The 10,764-nt window shown below is 41.0% G+C and overlaps 1 protein-coding gene across 1 annotated transcript in view; it reads left to right on the forward strand.

The window, feature by feature from the left end:
* Positions 1-194: 194 nt before the first annotated feature.
* Positions 195-10,764, forward strand: part of RAB27A (RAB27A, member RAS oncogene family) — a 95,575-nt gene continuing 85,005 nt past the window's right edge. Inside the window, exon 1 of the mRNA XM_026648286.2 lies at positions 195-379. The gene's annotated coding sequence lies outside the window, so the exon portion shown is untranslated. The remainder of the gene's footprint in view (positions 380-10,764) is intronic.

Genomic DNA, 10,764 nt, shown 5'->3' on the forward strand with positions numbered 1-10,764 from the left:
TTTTTACTGGAAAATTTTGTTTTAAAACCAGAAAAATTCAACCAAAATGAAAACTTTGTTTGAACTTTCAATTTGGTCACACAATTATTTTGTCAAAATATGATTTTGGTGAAAAAATTGACCAGTAGAATTAAGCCTCCCCCAACTCCTAGGTGGCTATAAGTAGTAGTATAACATTGTTTGCAGATGAGGAAGCAGAGGGACAGAGAGAAGTGATTCAGGAAGGAGCTGAGAATAGGACCTACCTGTCCTGCCTTCAGGTGAAGTCAGTAGGAGTGCAGAATGGAGCCTAGGAGTCTCTACGGTGCTGATGAAGATTGACCAAGAAGAGCTGGCAAGGAGAGCTAATATTTGGCTATTTTGTGGGGTAAAGGCTAAGGTAAGTTCCAACCAAAAAAAAAGTGCTTTTGAAATATGTATTTGTTTCACAGTAGTACATTTGTGTGTCGTATTATTGAAGAGACACTTGTAACCCAGTGAAGTGCGTCCTCAAGATCATAACAATTGTAGCTTTTTACTAAATATTGTAACCTCTTAATTCTTTGGGAACTAATTACTTTCTACTAGAGTGGAGAAACTGGATTGTCTCATTTATGCTCCTTAATATGAGACAATAGGAGTAAGGAGCCACTGACTTTAAACATACCTCGTCTACTTTTATTTGCAATGGTAAAATGCGGTAATTAGTGTAAATAATGCCTAGATTTACTGTCCGTTACAACAAAAGAACATTGAAATTTTACTTCAATCCTTTTTTGCTGCTGAATACTCTGTTATAAGCCGTTGTGTCTTTGTTGCTTCCAAAATGTTTTTTGGATTGCATGCTTCAAAGAGAGCTTGACCTTCATTCATTGTAATTACTACAACGACATTTCAGAATTCGACACTGTCAAAGTTTAATCTTTACCTTTCTACCATGAAGAATGATCATCTGGTCTGTAGTGAGGCAAGTACAAAAGGATCAACATAATGCTTTCAGCTCTCAGAGTTGCATATGCGAGAGCGTTGCTGCATTCACTAACTTTTCATAACGCTAGCTCTGAACGGAACTCACCTGGTATATGGTCAGATTTTCTTTGCAGTGCTTTACCCATAGATGAACTGTCAATTCCTCCTTTACTTTGCCAGTGAGTTTGACCTTTGATGCTTGATCAAGTAAGGATGATGGTTTTTGAGAGGCTCGCTCTCTCTCTCTTCAGAGGAGATTTCTCTAGCATCTTATCTAATTCTGTAGTACAATAGTAAGAATCAGTTTCATTACCAGTGTGACAGACCCAGACCAGTGGGGTACAGGAGTCTGGTAGAGGGCAAATATACTGGTCACTGGATGAGTAGTTTTCTGTTCCCTGAGTGACCAGAGCAGGGGCTGCACTAGAGTAATCAGGAACCTGCTAGAACCAGTTAAGGCAGGCAGGCTAATTAGGACACCTGGAGCCAATTAAGAAGAAGCTTCTAGAATCAATTAAGGCAGGCTAATCAGGGCATCTGGGTTTTAAAAGGACCTCACTTCAGTTTGTGGTGTGAGTATGAGGAGCTGGGAGCAAGAGGCGCAAGGAGCTGAGAGTGTGTGCTGCTGGAGGACTGAGGAGCACAAGCGTTATCAGACACCAGGAGGAAGGTCCTGTGGTGAGAATAAGGAAGGTGTGGAGGAGGCCATGGGGAAGTAGCCCAGGGAGTTGTAGCTGTCATGCAGCTGTTTCAGGAGGCACTATAGACAGCTGCAGTCCACAGGTCCCTGGGCTGGAACCCGGAGTAGAGGGTGGGCCCGGGTTCCCCCCAAACCTCCCAATTGACCTGGACTGTGGGTTCTTCCAGAGAGGAAGGTCTCTGGGCTGTTCCCCAACCCACATGGTGAATGTCTGAGGCAAGAAAATCCGCCAATAAGCGCAGGACCCACCAAGATAGAGGAGGAACTTTGTCACACCAGTCTGTCTCATATTCCTTGTTTTCCTCCTTTGGGCCTGCTCCCTTATCATTTAGTTAAGAGTTTTGTTTTGGGTTTTGCTTAGTTGTCAGTGATTTAAAAACAAAAACAAAGTGCCATGAATCAGTTGAACTTGCACTTTCGTTTTAATACATGTTGTCAAGGCAATAAAGACCGATCTGCTGGCAATGTGTCATACCTTTTTGAGCTTCGTGTTTAATTGCCAGGAGGCTCTGTAGCAGAAATTGGCTTTGTAGATGCTGGCAAATAACATCAACTTTGGCTCTCGACTGTTTGCTTTCAGCCTGCCAGCCTTGCAAGCCTCATGTTCAACATCTGTTGTGTGGCCTTGTGAAGATTTAAGCCCATGGTTTTTAATGACTTAAAGGGAGCAAAAGTCCTTCACTGATAGGAATTGTCGGAAAAGGGTGATAGACATCCTCAACTGAACTGGAAAATGTCATTGACAAACTTCTGCCAAAGAACAAAGACAGCCAGCAGTGACATTGAGTACACACTTCTTTCAGCACTGGACTTAAACAATTGTTCTGCAGTATTATCTGAAGACTACAATGTTTATCATTAGTAGATCCCTCCTTCCTCCCCACAGTCAGGTGCCCTGATCCCAGCAGGAATCATGGCATAACGTGTAACTGATCTGGCATGTTCCTCATGGGGAAGAATCATACTCAAATGACCACTGACTTTCTGTTCTCTTTATAAACCATCCCTGAAGATGTATGAATGTACATAGCACCGTCTTTCTGGTACTTGGGTTTAAGAATGCTCCAAGCAGAGCAGGTGTCTTTTGGCCTTCTCCAACTCACCTTCCAAGTTCATAGGTCTGTACAAAGTAGAAAAATAATTATCGACTCCTTATTAACGTTAACAGCTTTCTAGTGAGCTCAGCTGAGGTCACAAATTCCAAGTGCTAAAATTATCTTGTCAGAAGAGCTTGATTGAAGTTGGAGGAAAATGTAATAAGAACTTCGCATTCCTCTGTAGAATTGTAGCTTCAAAGCTCCATAAAATCTCTCAAATTACTGCACTACAATTCGGCTCTTCGTTTTTGACTTTCCAAGTATATTTAGAAGTTTCCAGTCTCTTATTAATTGCTTTCCTTTGTTGATGCACTGGACTGCATGCTGCCTTTTGTTTCAGTTCTATTCTCCACCATTTGCCTTCAAGTCGGTTTTAGCTCCATGCAACTTCATATGAAAAAAGAATTCCTTAATTCTAATTGTACCTTTTGTAGCAAAGTCCTTCTATTTTTGATAGACTTAGCTTCTAGAAAAAGAGTAGAGATGCTTGACTGGTAGGAGAAAAGTTAGGAAGTATAATTTACTACCTGAAGTAAATTACTGGAAGGAAGGAAATTCTTTATAAACCATTCCCTTAACTCCCCCTGCTGCTCCTTTTCAAAAAAGGGGAAAAAATTAATGTATTGGAGAGGTTGAAATCCTTCTACTTCTTATATTAAGACCCTTCCAGACAAGTAGGTTGTACATGCTCATTGCATGTAACCACCATCGAGGGCTAATTGCAACATGCCAAAGAGGTTGTTGTTTGTTCTTTCACCATCTCTTACCCTGTTCCTCTAGCCACATTTACAGAAGCAGTGCTTCAATAAATCCTCTAGCCTACTCTGGTCCTAATTGTCCCCAAGCTGACTAATCGTGTTGGCATTACTGAGGGAGCCGATGGTGCTCCAAACCAGCTCCCCATACAAAACGTAAAGGAGTTCCCAAGCTGAAAAAACACGGCAGAGTGAATTTAATAAGTATTATTAACAAATTAGTCTGTTTTATATTAGGTAATTGGGTCACTGACTAAAATACTTTCAGTGGTCTCTGATCGCAGTATTTTTTCCTTTTCCCAAAAAGACAACATACTGTGATCAGGGACAAGTGGTTTCAGAAGAGGTACAGAGGAAGCATGGTCTAATCTGAGACTGGCTCAGCCACTGATTCATTGAAAGACCTTAGGCAAGTTGCTTGACATCTCTCTGCCTGTCACATGTAAGGGCCTGTAGCTGGCCTGCTTACCTGCCAGCTTAACCCCCAGACAGTGTAACGAGCACAGCTAGACCCCAACTGAGTTGCCTGTTTGGTCACACACCCTCTTTCCCCCACTTGGCTGAAGGGATTAGCATAACTGCTCTTAAGGGCAGCAGCAGGGTGCTGGCTGCTCAAAGCATTCGGCTGCATTAACTTCTGCTCCTGCCATGTTCCAGTCCCTCTTTTCTGCCATGATTTCTGCCATGCTCGAGTCTTATCACTCCCTTATTTCAGCCCTGTCCCAGCCTCATTCCTGCCTCAGACTCAGTCCTACTCCTGCCTTCCTTGACTCCAGGTAACCTGGTTCTGACCCTCGGCTTTGATTCCTGGCTCTGACTCTAGCTTGACCCTTGGCTTGGTGATTTTAGAGCCTCTGATTCTGACCCTCTGTGACATTCCCCAGGGTACAATCTGGATTGTTGAATAGCTGATTCCCCTTAATTCTCTAGTCTGGGGTGCCTTTTACACTGCTGTGCTGTGAACAGCCACTGCTCCCGGTCCTGCTCATATACAGCCACTAGCATGTAAAGTCACTCCCAGCTATGTTACATGAATGCTTTCCCAGCCATTCATGAATTACATATGCATATTCTTCAGTCTTAGCCTTGTTTCCCAGAAATGTGCAACTTGCACTGCTCAGTACCCTCCTGGACAGTATAAGCTCATAGTAAGTCCATCATTCCAACACTGGGTAATGATTATGCATCAGTCTTGTCATCCTATGTAGAGCTTCCCAAACACTTCAATCCAAACACACTGGTTTAGATAAAATAATAAAACAAAACAAGTTTATTAACTACAGATAGATTCTAAGTGATTACAAGTGATAAGGCATAAAAGTCGGAATTGGTTACAGAAGAAATAAAAGCACAAGCTAATACCTAAATGAACTTAAAAGCAAAATGACTTTCTCCCCATAAGCTGCAACAGTTCAGACTGGATTTCTTTTCAGCCATGTACCCCTCCCCCAGTTCAGAGTCCTTCAGGTGTTCATTGGTGTCATGAACAGAGAGATGGGAGGAAGAGAGGGGTCATGTAGAGGTCACAGTCTCTTGTTTTTATACCCTCCTCCTCCTCTTTCAGGATTACCCCCTGCTGGGGCGTAGAACAGTCTCCTGTGTACGTGAGATTTGAACAGTCTCTGGGATGAAATATAAATTTCTTGTTTACATCATCTCTGCCGCCTAAGCAATTAATAGTTTCTTAACACCTGTGGTCAGTTCTGTGTTGTTTCTGAAGAGCTAGTCTGGGGGCATTCTCCAGAACCAGAACGTATTTTAGTAACATAAAGCAAAATCTCATACTTTTGTATGCAGTGTTGTCACACACATTTTAACAGGGTAATAATATCCAGAAGATTGAGTTTTCAAATGATACCTCACAAGGCATACTTTGTACAAAATTTATAACCATATGAAAGTGGTGAACATGGGGTACAGGGTGTCACACCCTCACTTTCATTTCTCTGTTCCAGACTCCTCCTCCTGACCACTAGGCCGGACCACCCATGTCCTGGTTCCTACAGTGCCTGGGTTTCCCCATTTGCACAATGGAGATAATGTTGCTTACCCACCTTTACAAAGTTCTTTGTGGTCCTCTGTAAAGTGCTATAAAAGTGTGGCTATATATATATATTTTTTTTTTATTTCCTGTGTCTTTTTCTTCAGGTTGGGCCTGTAGTTATGTCTAGTCCTGGTTGAGCTGCCCAAGACTTCATTAGGCTAACCATTTGTCAGACTGTTCACTTCCTCCTGGAATTAGTGATCTCTTACTGTCTAGTTCTGAATTTGTGAAATCTACTGAAGTAAATTCTGTGATGCTTTATGGAGAAGACAATAACACTGTGATTTGAGCTACACTGTACAAGTGCACTTCTTGATATAGGTACACCAAAGTAGTGTTGGAAGGAGACTGCAACAGGTTTGTGTCAGAAATACGTAAGCTATAAAAGCTATTAAAAATCCTCTAAGAATCTGGGTACAAATCCTGAAACCTATATTTATGGAGGGCAGCTTTATTCACCAGACTATTTCGATTGAAATTGTGATGCCCTTTTGTAAGGGTCTAATTTTTCCTTCCATGAAAGTCAGTGGGAGCAGGATTGGTCCATAATTTTTGTACCAGTTCTTATTCTGCCGTATTATTGTTTTGAAGTCAGTGGGAGTTTGACCTAATAAAATACTAAGGAATTGGACCACTGACTTCAATGGGGCTGCTTGTGATTACTCAAGCAAGTAAAAGTTGCAAGATTGTTTTCCTATCAGTTATTCATGATCTCTCTAAATAAATTAGATACTCCCAACATTTTTCAAGCAATGGTGACCAGTGACTGTCTGCAAGACAGTGTATTTTGTATACTTATTAAATAAATTGCATCACATTGTCACAGATCAGAATGGAGAGGCTTAAAGTGAACACTTAATTTTGACCAGAACCAATTTATAAAAAACTTAAGTCCTGGTATTGTTAGGCTGTACTGAACAACATGCACAGATCAAAGAGATGGGTTAAGAAAAGGAGGAAGTCAGTTTTGTGTGTGAATGCCCAAGTAGTTACGATTTTATAATTGTATGCATTTCTAAGGTAAAATTCACCAGCAAATGCGGTGTATTGATCAGTTATCTAGATTTTTTTTTTCCCCCTTAAAAGTGCATGTTAAATTAGATCTGTTTTAACATCTTAGTACTTTATATGTTGTACAAATGGAGACTAATCATGCCAACGATAGTGCATTTTTATTTGCTAGTAGCCATCCTTCCTTAATTAAAATATATATAATATATTTTCAAATAAAATTCAAAGCCCAGCATAAAATAATAGCATCCTGGCACTGCATGGTACTGAGCCCCTTCTGACCAGTACTGATGCCCTCAGCTCTCACTGACAAGCATTTATAAATCATAGTGTACATGTGCTTTGAATAGTTGGGATTTACCTATGTAAGTACTCCAAGCACGTTAAGATAATTTGATGGATTCCTCAGTAACAGAAGTAAGTGTGGTTAAAGTCTTTTCCTTTCACTTACATAAAGTCGGAATAATCAGGCAAAAACCAGTGGGAGAACACTTTAACCTGTCTAGCTATTCTATGACAGACCTGCGGGTGGCTATCTTAAAACAGAAAAACTTCAGGATACATCTTTCAGGATAGGTTGTAGATCTCTGATGATGCGCTGGAGAGGTTTTAGTTGGCGGCTGAAGGTGACAGCTAGTGGTGTTCTGTTATTTTCTTTGTTGGGCCTGTCTTGTAAAGGATCATCTTTACTCTCAAGCATTCTTAAAACTACAATACCCACCTGCTGAAGTGAAAAAACAGATTGACAGAGCCAGACGAGTACCCAGAAGTCACCTCCTACAAGACAGGCCCATACCTATCCTGAAAGATGACCCTTTACTCTCACAGATCTTGGGAGACAGACCTGTCCTCGCTTACAGACAACCCCTCAACCTAAAGCAAATACTCACCAGCAACCACACATCACTGAACAAAAACACTGACCCAGGAACCTATCCTTGTAACAAAGCCCGATGCCAACTCTGTCCACATATCTATTCAAGTGACATCATCATAGGGCCTAATCACATCAGCCATACCATCAGGGGCTCGTTCACCTGCACATCCAGCAATGTGATATATGCCATCATGTGCCAGCAATGCCCCTCTGCCATGTACATTGGCCAAACCGGACAGTCTCTACGCAAAAGAATTAATGGACACAAATCTGACATCAGGAATCATAATACTCAAAAACCAGTGGGAGAACACTTTAACCTGTCTGGCCATTCTATGACAGACCTGCGGGTGGCTATCTTAAAACAGAAAAACTTCAAAAACAGACTCCAACGAGAGACTGCTGAGCTGGAATTGATATGCAAACTAGACACAATCAACTCAGGATTAAATAAAGATTGGGAATGGCTGAGCCATTACAAACATTGAATCTATCTCCCCTTGTAAGTATTTTCACACTTGCTTCTTATCAAACTGTCTGTACTGAGCTATCTTGATTATCACTTCAAAAGTTTTTTTTCTCTTACTTAATTGGCCTCTCAGAGTTGGTAAGACAACTCCCACCTGTTCATGCTCTCTGTATGTGTGTATATATATCTCCTCAATATATGTTTCACTCTATATGCATCCGAAGAAGTGGGTTGTAGCCCACGAAAGCTTATGCTCTAATAAATTTGTTAGTCTCTAAGGTGCCACAAGTACTCCTGTTCTTTTTGCGGATACAGACTAACACGGCTGCTACTCTGAAACTTGTTAAAAAAATAATGCGTTAATAAAATTTGTGACTGAACTCCTTGGGGGAGAACTGTATGTCTCTGGCTCTGTTTTACCTGCATTCTGCCATATATCATGTTAAAGCAGTCTCAGATGATGACCTAGCACATGTTGTTCATTTTAAGAACACTTTTGCTGCAGATTTGACAAAACTCAAAGAAGGTACCATGTGAGATTTCTAAACATAGCTACAGCACTCAACCCAAGGTTTAAGAATCTGAAGTGCCTTCCAAAATCTGAGAGGGACAAGGTGTGGCACATGCTTTCGGAAGTCTTAAAAGTGCAATATTCTGATGCAGAAACTACAGAACCCGAACCACCAAAAAAGAAAATTAACCTTCTGCTAGTGGCATCTGACTCCGATTATGAAAATGAACATGCATCGGTCCGCTCTGCTTTGGATTGTTATCAATCAGAACCCGTCATCAGCATGGAAGCATGTCCTCTGGAATGGTGGATGAAGCATGAAGGGACATATGAATCTTTAGCGCATCTGGCATGTAAATAACTAGTGATGCCGGCTACAACAGTGCCATGAGAACACCTGTTCTCACTTTCAGGTGATATTGTAAATAAGAAGCGGGCAGCATTATCTCCTGCAAATGTAAACAAACTTGTTTGTCTGAGCGATTGGCTGAACAAGAAATAGGACTGAGTGGACTTGTAGGCTCTAAAGTTTTACCTTGTTTTATTTTTGAATGCAGTTATTTTTTGTACATAATTCTACATTTTTAAGTTCAACTTTCATGATAGAGATTGCACTACAGTACTTGTATTGGGTGAATTGAAAAATACTATTTCATTTGTTTTTTACAGTGCAAGTATTTGTAATCAAAAATAAATATAAAGTGAGCAGTGTACACTTTGTATTCTGTGTTGTAATTGAAATCAATATATTTGAAAATGTAGAAAACATCCAAAAATATTTAAAGAAATGGTATTCTATTGTTTAACAGCAAGATTAATCAATATTAATTTTTTTAATCGCTTGACAGCCCTAGTAGAAATATTATTTTAATATAGTTTATTTTAAAACTTATTAAGGGCAGCTGCCACTTAGCATGGATTGAAACAGCTTCGCTTTTCTTTTAGATCAAAATGTCTCCTGTTTGTGTTGTAATGAAATAGTTTGACACTGGAGTTACAATGCAAACAGCAGACGTTTTGACCGAGAAGAGAAGAGAAGATGTTTCAATCAGTGCTAAGTAGCAGCTGCCCTTAACTGTTTTAAAAATGCACAGATTAATCCATTCCAAGGCCAGAAGGGACCATTACGATCATCTGGTTTGACCTACTATGTGACACAGACCATAGAACCTAGGGAATGCCTTTAGAAAAACATCCCCTCTTGATTTAAAAATTGTCAGTGGTGGAGTCTCCACCACGTCCCTGTGTAAATTGCTCCAATGATTAATTACCTTCACTGTAAACAATTTACACCTTCTTTCCAGTCTGAATTTGTCTAGTTTCAACTTCCAGCCATGGGACTATATTATGCCTTTCTCTGCTAGACTGAAGCACCCGTTATTAAATATTTAAAATAAAATCAATAGAATAATTAAACGATTATGTCATTTTACGACACCAGTAGTAGTAGTGTATGCCACAGGCATGTCATTAAATAATAGAAAAATAAAAATATTAAACAAACAAACAAAAAGAAATAAAATAAAACAAAATTTCAGTGTTCCAGAACCAACATTTTTCAAAACTTCCATTTCATGCGATATTTTGAAAATATTTTTTTTGTTCCAATCGGGACCAAAACCAAATGATGATGTTGAAATTTCCCCCGAAACAGAAATGCTGAGTTTTGACCAGCTCTGCTCCTGAGTCCTGCCCTAGACGGAGCAGTCAGAGAAGGCCCTGCGGGCCGTGCTTTACTGTGGCCGGTTGGGCGCCCAGGGAAGCATTTGTTTAGTGGCTGTCAGCCCAGTTCCTAGGCCACAGATGTCTGCGTGAGAAAAGCACCATCACAATTGGCAGCTGGGCCAAGAACGGGCTGTGGAGAATGAACTCCCTGGAGAGACTCCTGTGGGGTGGGGCTGAGGCTCGCTGGCTCGGTGGTACTTGATAAGCTTCCTTTACTGTGCCTATTCTGTGGATCTAGAGAGGACTTAAGTGTCCAGGGCTCCAATCTGGCTTCTTTCATGAGCAGCAGTCACTAAAAAGAAAGAGGAGCAGAGGTGATCTGCCCCGTTCCCATTAACTCCCCTCTGCTCCCCTTCAGATGACCGCTGTCATAATTATAAAGGGAAGGGTGGCAGCTCTCCTGTGTACAGTGCTATGGAATCCCTCCTAGCCAGAGACTCCAAATCCTTTTACCTGTAAAGGGTTAAGAAGCTCGGGTAACCTGGCTGACACCTGACCCGAAGGACCAATAAGGGGGCAAGATACTTTCAAATCTTGGGGGGGAAAAGGCTTTTGTGTGTGCTCTTTGTTTTAAGGGGTGGTTCGCTCTTGGGACTGAGAGGGACCAGACATCAATCCAGGTTCTCC

Source organism: Terrapene carolina, unplaced genomic scaffold (assembly GCF_002925995.2).
Source record: "Terrapene carolina triunguis isolate 2854851 unplaced genomic scaffold, T_m_triunguis-2.0 Scaffold67, whole genome shotgun sequence".
Classification (NCBI taxonomy): domain Eukaryota; kingdom Metazoa; phylum Chordata; order Testudines; family Emydidae; genus Terrapene; species Terrapene triunguis.